Source organism: Solanum pennellii, chromosome 11 (genome assembly GCF_001406875.1).
Source record: "Solanum pennellii chromosome 11, SPENNV200".
Classification (NCBI taxonomy): Eukaryota; Viridiplantae; Streptophyta; class Magnoliopsida; order Solanales; family Solanaceae; genus Solanum; species Solanum pennellii.
The window spans coordinates 7,917,081-7,931,965 of NC_028647.1; the positions used below are offsets into that span (position 1 = coordinate 7,917,081).

The 14,885-nt window shown below is 34.1% G+C and overlaps 1 pseudogene; it reads left to right on the forward strand.

Moving 5' to 3' along the window:
- The first annotated feature begins 7,279 nt into the window (after window positions 1-7,279).
- LOC114074884 lies at window positions 7,280-8,152 on the forward strand (annotated as a pseudogene).
- The last annotated feature ends 6,733 nt before the right edge of the window (window positions 8,153-14,885 follow it).

Below are 14,885 nucleotides of genomic sequence, written 5' to 3' on the forward strand. Positions count from 1 at the left end.
AAATTTCTCGGTAAGACTTCTGACTCCGTGGACCTTGCTATTCTTTTTCTTAGAAATCCTTCATAGGTTATCTATTTTAATATCTCCAATAATTGAACCTAGTATAAATAGGTTATTATGTCTCTCATAAAGATAGATTGTTTTGGATTATGAGTTTATGTTATTGTCTCTAAGAGTTAGGATTTGTCCCGTAATATTATATACTCTTGAACTTTCCTGGAGTGACTATTATGTGTGGTGATTCATGTATGAGTTCGTATCTCTTCTCCCATTGGATTATATTTGATATTCTAATATACATTTACTTAGTTCTTAGAATATGTTCAATGGTTCTTTGAGTTAATTGATTACATTTCAATTCAACAATATCCTTTCTTTCTTTGTATTCTAGATTTTAAAATTGTTGGTTGCAAGATTAATGTCTAGGTAATTAGTATCTTTGGTGTGTATTTACCACAATAATTATCTTGATCTTCCTATATTTTTACTGTTTTGCATGATAGTTCTTTGTCCCATTTGTGGTTGAAGAATTTTTCTTCAACTTCTTTCAATTCCAAGGCCATTTTCACATCATGCATGCAGAAACTCCAAGTCATGAATAATATTTTAATATTAGAAAGATAATGATCTGGTCAATCATTTTCGGTTATTCGTAGAAATTATCGTTTTCCCGTCCCGATGCCGACCTAAACATTTTTTATTGAGTTTGAAAAGTTAGTTTTAAACTTTGAGTTAAAAGTTTAGATTTTTGATAAGTTTTGAGTTTGAAAGGCCAAGTTTTTAGCAAAGAAATTTTCCATGTCTTTTGGAGTTTCGAGTGTTGGAAAGGAATTTCGTCAATTCCATCGGTCTCAAAATGTAAAGTCTAACCCGTGAGAGTTTTCAGCTTCTGATGTCAAATCTTTTTTAGGATTTGAGATCCAAAGTTGTGAATTTGTGGAAATTTATCATTGGGGTTGACTTTGGTCGATATCCAGGGTTTCAGATGCTTTGATCAATATTCCAAGAGTTTTATTGGGTTCGGGGATGATTTTAGGCCTAGGTGAGTTCTTGGTTAATTTTGAGAGGCCCTAAGTTTATTTTAGCCTTTTTAGGTGTGAGTTAGCTTATTGTAGTTTTTAAGGATGTCGGGTCAAGGAGACTTCGGATTTGTGTTTTCACAATTCCATTATGTTCAGAACGTCGAGTTTAATTGATTTTTGTGCGGGGTTGTTAAAAGATCCCTAGGGTCCTTTCAAAGTTTGGGAATTTGGCTGAAGTTGTTGGTGTCAGCAGCCTTCGCTTCTGCGAAGTCAAGGAACTTAAGTGACCTTCGCTTAAGTGATGGGCATCTCACTTAAGCGACCTTTGCTTTTGTGATGAAGTTTCTCTTAAGTGATGCACACGTTTATTGCAAGGGTTACTTAAGCGATACCTGAGAGGGGTTTTGCTGCTCATTTCGGGGTCTAAGCCTCATTTCACCATTTTTGAACTTGGGGAACCTTTTGAGGCGAATTTTGATGGGAATTCTGTTCTAGATCAGTTGGGTAAGTTCTCCTGATCCTAAACGTTCCTTTTTCTTTTATTAATTATGAGTGGTAACATCAACATATGAGGTTTTGATTGGTAAATAATGAGGTTTTTCATGAACCCAAGTTCTTAGCTATAATGGAGTTTGTGAACTGATTCCAAGTTCTATTTCGAAATTATTTTCCCTAATGACTTCCTAAAACCTTGAGCAATATTTTAAAAATATTGCTTTTCCAGAGTCAAACCTTGATTTAAAATTGGGTTTTGTGTTGATTAACTCACCTTTCAAGAAGATTGATGTGGGTGTTGTTATTTCTGGAATTTTATTGTAAATACATGATTATTATAGATTGTGTGGCTTCGGAAGGTTCAAAAAGAGAAGACTAAACTATTAGGGTGATTTTTGATTGATTTAAGCTGAATGACTTCCTAAATCTTGTATTCTAGATTCAATTTGTATGCTTCCTTTGTTTATTGTGTGTTAGGAGCAATGGAAATGAGGTGAAGCATTTAAATTGTCCACTTGCTATATCTAAATGAAAAATAGGGGCCGAAATGAAAAAAATGATAAGCGTTGAACATGATGATGTGAATTTCCTTCATGTAACCCTTATTGATTGATTGATGAAATGCTTGAAAGCATGAATGTGAACTTGAATTGTGCAAATTGTTATCTCTTCGACGTGGGGTAATATTTTTTATGTTCTTTGATCATCGAACACCGTGATGAGACATGTGACAAGTGTTCTTATGCCAAGGTCTTTGTCGGTGATTGTTATTATGTATAGATCTTTTCCGGCGAGTGTTATTATATCAAAGTCTTTTCCGGCGAGTGTTATTATGACGATGTCTTTTCATATGAGTGTTACCATGCCGAGGTCCTTGTCGGAGAGTTTTATAAAGCCGACAGGAAATAGTTTCGACTATTGATGATCATTATGACTTGATACACTCAATGCTTACGTGTTACTTGTGAATTGAAATTGATGTATGTGTTATGTGTGACTAAGCTACTTGTCATTGAGATTGACTATTTGGCTTGTTCGATTGTTGATTTGTGAAGTTTGAACTTTGAATATTCGGCGTGCGAGTCGTGTATTTTGGAATTGCTAGGCTGGGCTAATTTCTATGCAGGTTGTAGTTTGAGAAGGTGTGGTTGGACTGTAATGGATATTCCATTTCTACCTAATTGTTTTGTTCATTACGTTTGTTTTTGGGTACCATATTATTGGTACACACCCTTGCGTATACACTTGTGTAGGTTCTGATTTTGGACCCGTGTGATCGCTTTCTCCTTCTATTGATCTCGAGGTTCGTCAAGGACTTAGAAGAGGTAGTTGGTTGTCATTCGGCGGGCCCTCTTTTCCTTTTCTTAAACTTTGTTCTGTTGAGACACAAATATTCAGATTTGTATTTATTTCTAATTATACAGATATGTATTTAGTGATTTCTACATGTGACAACCAGATTTTGGGTTTAAGTTGAAGACTAAGTTTTCCCACTTTATCTTGTTCTTGTCTTTACTGTTTTCCATTTTTCTTTCATTTTTGTTGGGTTGAGGATGACTTGTCTAGGTGAGAAAATACAGGTTTCTTCATAGGTTTTGTCAAGAACTTGTTTGAACCAACTTTGGCACATGATGTAATGGATATGAAGCACTGACAATGTCGTTGTCATGCCTCAAGTCCACACCCTGGGTGTGGCCGGCACTCGGTGACCATTGTTGGCCTCGAGCGGACCCCTGACCTGGCTTACTTAACTTAGCGTAGGACAATAATCATATCAATAAACATAACTAAACTGAAAAGGATGTCATAACTAAGGATGTTTAAAGCTGAAACATTCAACTTGGCTTAAAATAGCAACCCAAGTCTTAATAATAAGAAATAATAATGAAAGAGTCAAAGGACTAAAATCTGACCGTCTATCTATGAATCCTCTAAAACTGAGATGGATGTTGGGACAAGCCCCATAACATCCTAATGACTAAACTATAAAGAAAGAAAAGAGTCATTCAGAATGCAAGGAGACTCACCACTTACTCTGGACTGCTCAACTCGATCAACAATGCGCTAAATACCGATTCTCGTTACCTGCGTCTGCATCATCATAAGATGCAGGTCAACTGGCATCAACACGTAAAATGTACGAGTATGCGAGTTAGAATGCTAAACAGTACTAACATAGGCATGAAAGAAGAATCTGGAGAACTTACCTGGCTTAACTCAACTCTACAAGACGGAACTCATTTCAATATATAACAATTTAAAATAAGTGCAATTTAAAGAAAAGTTGTTTAAAAACATGATGTCAATTCTTTATGTATGAAATAATACAATATAACTCTGAGATGTATGTAAAAATGTAAATAACTTTGTATATAAAATATATTTAAGTTCTGTGGGAGTTTCTCTAACCAACCATCACTTAATAGGTATAGTGATGATACAACATTTTGCCTAATGCTTCCAGGACCGTCCTATACCTTTCCATTGGTATAGAACCTGGACTACTAAGTGGATCTACTGGTCTATGCTAAAAAGCACTAAAGGAATCATCCAAGAAGTACGACTCTTTCCTACCCATGGTGGCTACATGGTTTATGAGGGTTGGGAGTTATCTAAACTCTCTCCCATATCCGTGCTCAATACTACTCCCAAAAGTATCATTATATTAGCTCTTATGTTTCTAAAACATACTTACTTCTGTACTTTAATATTAGTTCTACAAACTTAGCTGAAAGGTTATTTTGGAAATCTTAGTTTCCCTGCTTGCTTTATTTATAAAGCTATTACTCTTTTCTAAAAACAAGCCCGGAGGCTCTTTGGAAATCTCAATTTTCATCCTTATTTAAATGTAAAAACATTTTATACTTCTTTGAGAATACTTAGTCCCCATATACTTCTTTAAAGAAAAGACTTCACTTTACTCTAAACTAAACTCGAACTTAAGTCTTGAAACGAAGTTAAAACTTTTGTAGAAGACTTATGAACTTGAAATGAACTTCTTTTCGTTATCCTTACTCTTTACTCAACTTGATCATTAGGTCTTAAAACAAAGTTAAAAGCATTTGTAAAAGACTTCTTGAAAAGACTCTAAGACTCTTAACTTTCCTTGAATTTGAAGTTATGGATTCAAGATTGTAATTTTTCATGTTTCTGGATGATTTCTATATGTTTAGAAGTCATTTAGAGAAGTTAGAATCAGTAGAAAGTGTTAAAACACTTTAAAAAGGCTTAATCAGACTGAAGTACAAAAACTGGGTGAAAAACGTTGTGCCCGCCCCAAAGTTCAGAGGCCTCATTTGGGTGCACTGAAGGCGCCCCGCCCCAGGTCCTTTGGCGCAGATGGGGTGCGCCGCGCCTTCTTTCCCCCAGATGAGGCCTAGCGAACTTTTCTCTAATTTTCATATCTTAAATCATTCTAATTCGATTTCTTTTATCAAATATACTCTAGATTTATGTACCCACATCATATGCACAAGGATCTAACCCAATTAACTCAAGAAAATACACTTTCTACCTCAAGAAGTTCATAAACTTCAACTCATATTCAAGAACGAAAGCAATTCAAGAACATTCAAAATCCAATCTTTTTTGGAGGAAATTACGTTGAATCAAACATGCTTGGAACGTTGGAGATTGAACCCAACGTTATGAGATACCCATATACTTTTTTAGGGGATCATCTCCAATGAAATCCACAAGTGACTTCGACGATCTTGGCAAATCTTGAACGCTTTTCTCCTTTATCCTCTTTTCTCCCCATCTCTCAAAACCCTAACTCTTTTGATAAAAGTGAAAACTGATCTAGTTCAACTTAGACCCCTAACTTAATTACCAAAACCAAATAAATTAATAGGGTAAGCGAAAGACCAAACTACCCCTTTAAAATCCGGATTTGGACATTTCCTTAACTCCAACAGCCCAACTTCCAAAGGTCGTGACTCACTCAAAGGACGTTGGAAATATCATTCCAAAGGATTTTCCAACCATATTTGGAATTACACCTAACTCCTCCTGATTTAGGAGTTATTGTTGTTTGAAGTTGACCAAAAACTCAGTTTTTACTTAAAAATTTCCAGATTTCCTTATACTTTCCTTTCTAATTCTTTCTAGTTGTGAAATGTTACTGCCACTATCCTTAGACGCAAAAGTGGTGGTTCGTTAATCAGTTTGCTAAGCATGGGAGGAGATGCAACCTGTTCATCTTAGAGTTGGAACTCCCGTGGCTGTTGTAAATTTGGATTGTGGTGAGCTCTTAGTGTTCAGAGACTTTTGTGTTCCTTCTTTTGTACATGTTTATTCTTTTCTATATTGTTTCAAATGGACTTGATGTATACAACTTTGTACCAATAACACCCGTGCCGGGATTTTTCCTTTATATAGTTGTCTTTCTCAGTCACTTTTTGTCCGATTTGTATATTTTATAATGTAATTACATATCTATGCTATGAGCACCATTATATTTCTCTATATTCTGCTTATTTCTTTCTAGTTTTTTATTGTCATCTGCTTTGGGTTTTTGCTTGCCTATTGGGAGGGGGGAGGGGTTTGTAGTAGGCACCATAATGGCTCACTTTTGGTTCATGGTATTACTGAAAATGCCCATTAACAAATCCTAAATAACCAGCATAAATATGTGATTATATTACTTAAGTTACCCAAATGACCATACGTATTGGATCGCTTCACCTCCTAAAGTAAGCACATGATATAAGTGCAAAGAACCTACCATTAAGGTCAATTGCAAACTCTTTGAACGCTTACCCAATATTTTTTATCTTACCATGTACTTTTTGAATTTCTTAATTTTTAAAATATATTTTCTTTTACCATATATTTTAGGACTCCTTAACAGTCTCTTTGGACCATTGTTTCATAATATATTGTATCGTATTGTACTACATTATATTTTACTGTATGGTAGATACAATTATTGGCTAGACTATATTGTTTCTTGTTGTTTAATAGAATTTCTATTATTTGATTTGCTTCGTATCGTATTGAATTGTAATCATATATTTACTAAAATATCCATGGTTATTCCATGGCATGAGGTTTCACTAGAATTAAATAATATAGGGTAAAGGGTAAAACGTGCTATGAAATATTTGTGAGGATATAATTGGAAAAAGAAATCAAGTAACAACGGGGACACACCAAATCGGTTGTTTCATAAAATGGGGTTTTTCATTGTTAAGTAACAACAAAATTTAACAACACAATACAATTCATTTTAAGTAATAATCAAAACAAACAAAGTATGATAATAATACAATACAATACAATGGGTAAAATGATCCAAATAGAGTGTAATCAATAGTTTTCCTAGTACTTGTTACGATATATTTTATGACTACTTAATTATTAAATATCCTAATACATCTTACCATTTATTATATATCCAACTCATCTTACCATAAATTATAGGACAACATGATTTCTTAATTATTAATTTTCCTTATATTCCTTCATTTATTTTGGGTCTCTATAATTATTGATTTCCTTATACTTCTTGCCCATTCCCACTTCATCTTACCATCTTTTGAAATTAAGTGATGGAATTAGATTTTCTAGAGAGTATACATGATCCTCTACTAGAACTATGATTTGGTTGCTCAAATATTTACATCTGGAACACCATACATTAAATAAATTTCCATATTTGAAGGATTTTGTATTTTCTATATTGTCTATTGAATAGATCCATTCTCTTCATTCTTATCTCAAGTAAATTACAGGAACATCAATATTAGTATAGTGGGGAAATGAATGCTTTTGCAATGAAAAATTCATGTTCTTCTAAAGCTTCTTGCATATCGTCAGCCACAAAGAAATCTCATGAAGTCATCACAAACACAATGAATATGAAAGAAAAAATTATGGAAGATTCTCACTTGAAGCCACATGAATTATCCTCTGGTAAAGTACTTCTGGATCTCAAAGTCCAAGATGATTATAACAATGAGAAGAATTTAACACCGACTCATGCTAGTGAGTCTTCAAATGAGGCAACTCCCAAGCAAAGGCATTCCTCAAAAGCTAAGATTTTCTCTTGCAGTTTTTGCAAGAAAGAATTTTCCACTAAGCAAGCCCTGGGGGGATACCAAAATGCTCACAAACAAGAGAGGGCATTGTCTAAAAGTAAAAAGAAACTTGTTGATGTTGTTCACCATTTTGGCCCTCCCAATGATCATCCTTACTATTACCTCTACTCAAATTTCAACTCACACATGCCATTTCACAGTTCTTTTACCAATCAATCCTCATTTGGAATTAAAGTAGATTCTGATGTCATTCATAACCCAACTTTTTATCAGACACAACAATTTTTTTCAGAATATAATTATGAATTTATCTCTGAGAAGTGGTCATAATCATCAAGCTCATCATTTTTTCGTACAAAAAATATCCTAGAAAATAACAACATTGATATGGTTGGAACTAAAGTTGATGCGTTGGAAAGTTTCCTTAATTTTAAGAGCAAAAATAGTGCAGAGGGTTTACATATAAAAGATTCATTGGTAACCACTGATGATAATCTTAGTGGAAATAATAACATGCATTTTAAATTGGAAGAGGGGGATTCAGAAAAGAATAGTGAAGATGAAGAGGAGCTTGATTTAGATCTAAGGCTTTAATGTTAGTTTGTAGCTTGCTTTGAATTATTTTGTTATTTTGTGGAGGTTTAATTTATTTGTGCTTTGTTTCTATTAGTTACTATGGTATTATTTCAGAAATTCCGGATGAATTCATTAAATTATTCTTTTCATCATTTTGTTCCATTTTATTTTTTGGAAATTTGAAGCTTCATGTTAAACCAGAGAGATGTGTCACCTTTTTCTTTTTCTATCTTATTATAACTAGACTTTAATAAGCCTAAATAGTAATTTTACATTTGTTTTAACAAGAATTACTATATTCAAACCCATGAGATTACTATTAGAAACAAGCATATTAAACTCAAAAAGGGAAGCAAGATTTCAAACAATATAAGCGAACGAAGACGATTTGGATTGAGACGTAAATTCGATTGTTTTTGTATTGATCTATGACGTGTCAAACCTTATTTCTGAATAGAGGTTTAACCCCACTTGAAAACTCTTGAAGTTGAAATTTATTACCTTCAATAGTATTGTGACATCGAAGACTTTGACAATTGCATGATTGCTTTCCTTGCCAAAGCTTGGGGTCCCAAGAAGTCCATTAATCAAACACCTTCCGTTAGAAAATATATCTTATCTTGTATTTTCTAACGGAAGGTTTTTGATTAATGACTCCTTGCATCCCCAAGCTTTGGCCAGGAAAGCAATCGTGCAATTTTCAGTCTATCACCCACAAACAAATTTAAGAAGAAGAGTAGCACGGACTATGTCCCGACAAATATTTGACCAAACTCCAATATTAAGTTTTATTTTATCTCTTAACTAAACCATAATATATGTTGATCATATCTGCAAGAAGAGCAATCAAATCCATCTCTCATCAACCCCATCGCATCACCATCTTCCCTTCGCACACAAGAATCGAATAACGACCTTTCTACCTTCACAATATAGGGGTAAGTCTGTGTACACATCACCCTCTCCCAACTCTGCTTTTGAGATTACACTGGTAATATTATTGTTGTTGTATACCACTCTATTAGGAAGTCATACAAATTAACTTAATTTTGTTTTAATTGTCACAATGTATAACTTGATTGTCATTTGTCAACATCAAAAGTGTGCCCACTTAGTGCTTTTTACTTGTCCAAATAATAATAAGTGACTCCTTTTGTACTCCATGAGTCTTATACTCTAAAGGCCACTCCCCGAGGGTTGTTTACTCTTTTCCTCAAAAAAGAAATATATTTTCTTATGATATCTCTTTATAAGAATTACTCAGAGAAATAAAAGACCCATGTTATGCATCTATGAAGACATAGTTTTTAAATTCTTAGGATTTGGCGCACTTTCAGTTTTACTTTCAAGTACTTAGATTGGAATAAAACAACGACTGACTAATTTTCATTTTACAAAATGAAACCAATAGCTATTTAGTTATATCTTAATCAATTCTATAGCGCGAGCATTCCTCTAGTTATATACATAAGAGAATTATTTTATATGTATATAGCAGAACATATATTCTCTTGACTTTTCAGTATGTTTCCCTTTTGTAAGTTAAATTTCTAGGTAAAAATTCTGACTCCATGGCCTCTGCTATTATTTTCCTTAGAAATTCTTTGTTTAATTATGAGTTTTAACATCAAAATATGAGGTTTTGATTGGTAAATAATGAGGTTTTTCAGAAAACCAAGTTCCTAACTAAATAGAGTTTGTGAACTGATTTCAAGTTCTATTCTCAAATTATTTTCCCTAATGAGATTCTAAAACCTTGAGTAATATTTTCAAGTATTGTTTTTCCAGAGTCAAACCTTAATTTAGAGTTGGGTTTTGTGTCAATTAACTACCTTTCAAGAATATGATATGTTTATTGTTGTTTCTGGAATTTTATTGTAAATAAATGTATATTATAGATTATGTGGCTTTGGAAGTGGTTCGGAAGGGGAAGATTAAACTACTAGAGTGATTTTTGATTGATTTAGGCCAAGTGACTTCCTAAATCTTGTATTCTAGTTTGAATTTGTATGCTTCCTTTGTTGATTGTGTGTTGGGAGTAACGGGAATGAGGTAAAGGGTTTAAATTGTCCACTTTCTATATCTAAATAAATAAAGAGGGATTGAAATGGGGAAGGCTATGTGTTGATATGATGATGTGAATTGCCTTAATGTAACCCTTATTGATTTATAAAATGCTTGAAAGCATGAATGTGGACTTGAATTGTTGAAATTGTTTTCTATTTGAGGTTGTGTAATATTGCTTATGTGCTTTGATCATTAAACACAGTGATGAGACATGTGATGAGTGTTTTATGTCGAGGTCTTTGTTGGTGAGTGTTATTATGTAGAGATCTTTGCCGACAAGTGTTTATAATGTCGAGGTCTTTGCCGGTGAGTGTTAATATGTCAAGGTCGTTGCATGTGAGTGTTTCCAATGTCGAGGTCTTTTCCTGATAGTTTTATAAAGTCGATGAGAAATAGTTTCGGCTAGTGATGATCATTATGACTTGATACACTTAATGCTTATATGTGTTACTTATTCGTGAATTGAAATTGATATATGTGTGTTATGTGTGAGTGAGCTAATCGTAAATGAGATAGAGTCATTTGACTTAATCGATTTTTGATTTGTGAAGCTTGAACATTGAACATTGGGTCTGTGAGTCGTGTATTTTGCTAGGTTGGGCTAATCTCTGTGCAGGTTGTAGTTTGAGGAGGTTTGGTTGGAGGGTAAGGGATATTCCATTTCTAACTAGTTGTTAGCTCATTAAGTTGCTTGTTGGTTACCATTTTTCTGGTACTCACCCTTGCGTATACACTTGTATAGGTTTTAACTGCGGACTCTTGTGATATCTTTCTCCTTCTATTGATCTCGAGATTCGTCAAGGACTTGAAGAGGTAGTTGTTTTCATTTAGTGGGCCCTCTTTTTCCTTTTCTTATACTTTGTTATGTTTGAGAGAAAATGTTGAGACTTGTATTTATTTCTTAATTATACACTTATGTAATTAGTAGCTTGTACATGTGACAACCAAATTTTGGGGATTTTAGTAGAAGAATAAGTTCTTCCGCTTTATCTTGTTCTTATATTTACTGTTTCCCATTTTTCTTTCATTTTTATTGGGTTGAAGTTGACTGGTCTTGGTGGAAAAACACAAGTTTCATCACATCCATATTTGGGTTGTGACAGGAACTTGTTAGAACCTAATGTGGCTCATGATGTAATGGATATGAAGCACTAACAATGATGCTATCCTTAGACGCAAAAGTGGTGCTTCATTAATCAATTTGCTAAGCATGGGAGGAGATGCAACTTGTTCATCCTAGAGTTGGATCTCCCATGGCCGTTGTAAATTTAGATCGTAGTGAGCTCTTGGTGTCCGGAGACTTTTGTGTTCCTTCTTTTATACATGTTTATACTTTTCTATCTTGTTTCAAATGGACTTGATGTATATAGCTTTGTACCAATGACACCAGGTCCGGTATTGGTTCCTTTATATAGTTGTCTTTCTCAGTCACTTTTTGGTCCAATTTATATATTTTATATCGTAATTACATATCTATGCTATGAGACCTATTATATTTCTCNGGCGGGCCCTATTTTTCCTTTTTTTACACTTTGTTCTGTTTGAGACACAAATAGTGAGACTTGTACTTATTTCTTAACTACACACTTATGTATTTAGTGGCTTGTACAGGTTTCAATCAGATTTTGGGTGTTTCAGTAGAAGAATAAGTTTTTCCGCTTTATCTTGTTCTTATCTTTATTGCTTTCCATTTTTCTTTCATTTTTTTAGGTTGAGGCTGACTTTTCTTGGTGGGAAAACACAGGTTTCATTACATTCATGTTTGTGTTGTGACAAGAACTTGTTAGAACCAACTATGGACCATGATTAATGGATATGAAGAACTGACAATGCCACTATATTTAGACACTAAGTGGTGCTTCGTTAATCAGTTCGCTAAGCATGGGAGGAACCTGTTCATCTAGAGTTGGATCTCCCATGGTTGTTGTAAATTTGGTTCTTGGTGAGATTTTGGTGTCTGGAGACTTTTGTGTTCCTTCTTTTATACATGTTTATACTTTTCTATGTTGTTTCAAATGGACTTGATGTATATAGCTTTGTACCAATGACACTAGGGTCAGGGTTGGTTCTTTTATATAGTTGTCTTTCTCAGTCACTTTTTGGTCTTATTTTTATATTTTATATCATAATTACATATCTATGCTATGAGCCTTATAATAGTTCTCTATATTCTACTTATTTCTTTCTAGTTATTTACTCAGTTGCTTTGAGTTTTTGCTTGCCTAATTGTGTGGGGGGGGGGTTGTAGTAGGCACCATGATGGCTAACTTATAGTTCATAGTATTTATGAAAATGCCAATTAACATATCCTAAATAACTAGTATAAATATGTGATTATATTATTTAAGTTACCTAAATAACCATACGTATTTGATCCCTTCACCTCCTAAAGTATGCACGTGATATAAGTGCAAAGAACCTACAATTAAAGTCGGTTGCAAAATCTTCGAACTCTTACCCAATGATTTTTCTCTTACCATGTACTTTTTGAATTTCTCAATTTTTGAAATATATTTTCTTTTACCATATATTTTAGGACTCCTTAACACTCTCTTTAGATCATTGTTACCCATTGTTGCATCACGTACTGTATCGTATTTGTAACATCTCGCAACTTGAAATAGCTACGAATAAGCTAAGAAACTAAAAATAATCCTTTTGGAAAGAAAAGGGAAAAAATGGAAAATATTTGTAAGTTAAAAAAGTGAATTTTGGTCATTTTCAAACAGTCATAACTCCTAGCTCAGGATGAGTTAGAGGTGCTTCTGAATATGGGTGGAAATATCTTGAAATTATCTTTTTAACGCTGCCGAGTTTTCACTATTTCAATATTTTATGAGTGATTTATGCATTTCGAAAGTTGGGTTGTTGGATTGACGAAAGTCCCAATCTGGATTTAGGGAAGGGCAAACTAGTAATTTCACCAATTATTTTCCTATTTCATTTTAGGGGTTTATTGGGGTAAAATAAAGTCTTAGATCGGTTTGGAAAAGCTAGATTTACGGTTAGGTCTTGGAGAAGAGATAAAAGAAGAAAGAAAATGAGAGAAATCAAGAATTCGCCAAAAACGTCAAACTTTGCGAGTGGAATTCGTCGGGGGTGATCCCTATGAAGGTATCTGAGATCTTTTAGTGTTAGGTCAGTTCACCCACACATCATACTTGTTTCAATTAATTGACTTTCGAGTTGTTTGAATGATAAAAAGTGAAGTTCTTGAAGAACATTGTTGAATTCTTGTTTGTTGAGTTGTTGAATGCCTGGTGTTGATTTGATTCGTGTTTCTGGGTTGTCTTTTTAAGTTAAATATATTGGGTATTGAGGGTAATAATGATCCTAAGTGTTTGGGGAAAGAACCATGTAAGTTTAGAGGGTTTAGAGATGAAAAATGGAGGAGTAAAGTCGAGTACGCATGTCCATAGGGCCTTGGGGTGCCGCACCAGCCATAGCCCCACAGGACAATATCTATTCGCAGGGCCTTGAGGTGCCACGCCAGCCAGAGCGCCCCAACCTGGCCTCTGAAGTTTGGGGCATGGTGCCCCACGCCTCTCAGAGCGCCAAGGACGCCAGTTCACCTCATTCTTTCACCAACTTTTCGTACTAGTTCCTAAGTGTTGTACCCATATTTGTTAGTTGATTCCACTCTAAGGTACATCTAAACATTATGAAATCATCCATAAACATGAGATCATGATTCTTGAATCCATAATCCAATTCAAGGAAAGTTGAGTCAAGTCCAAAAGCTAAGATTAAGTCATAGCAAGTTCTTGAAGTTTTCAAGAATCTTTAACAAAAGTTTTAACTTTGTTTTAAGACTCAAGTTGCAAGCTAAGCAAAGAGTAAAGAGTTGAGTTCATTTCTCAAAAGTTATAAGGGAACTAAGTATTCCTTAAGAGTTAAGTTGCAAGTTAAGCAAGGAGTAAAGAGTTGAGTTCATTTCTCAAAAGTTATAAGGGAACTAAGTATTCTCTAAGAGTACAAATGTTTTCACATTTTGAGAAAGAAAGGAAGTTGAGACTTCCAACAGAGCCCTTTGGCTAGTTTTAGTAAAGATGAAACTATGATTTCCAACAGACTTTTTAAAGCTAAGTTTGAGCAATTACCTCAAACTAGAGAAGAAGTTGTTTTAAAAACATATGAGCTAAGTATTTTTTGGAGTAGTATTGAGCACTTATATGGGGACGCAAGTTCATATTAACTCAAGCCTCCATAAACCATGTAGCCAAAATGGATAGAAGAAGGGTCATACTTTTTAAATGATTCCTTAGTGCTTTTTAACATAAACTAGTGGATCAACTTAGTAGTTCAGGTTCTATATTGATGGCAAGATATAGGACGGTCCTCTTGCAATATGACGTAAGACGTAGTACCATCACTTAGGGTCATAGTGATGGATGTCGGTTAGAGAATCTCCCACAGAAACTATATTACTTCATATATGACTAAAGTTGAGTTTGTTTTTGCACATTTCTTTAACGAACTAGTGTTTTCATTATTTTACAAGATTTTATATAGTGCGTCTGTCTTATTGCTTTATATTAAGTCAAGTTATTCATGAGTTGAGCAAAGTCAAGGTAAGTGTTCCTTCTTACTCTTTTTCAAGCTTAAGTTGTTGATAGCATTCCAACTCGCATACTAGTACATTCAATGTATTGATTCCAGTTAGCATGCATCTTCTTATGATACA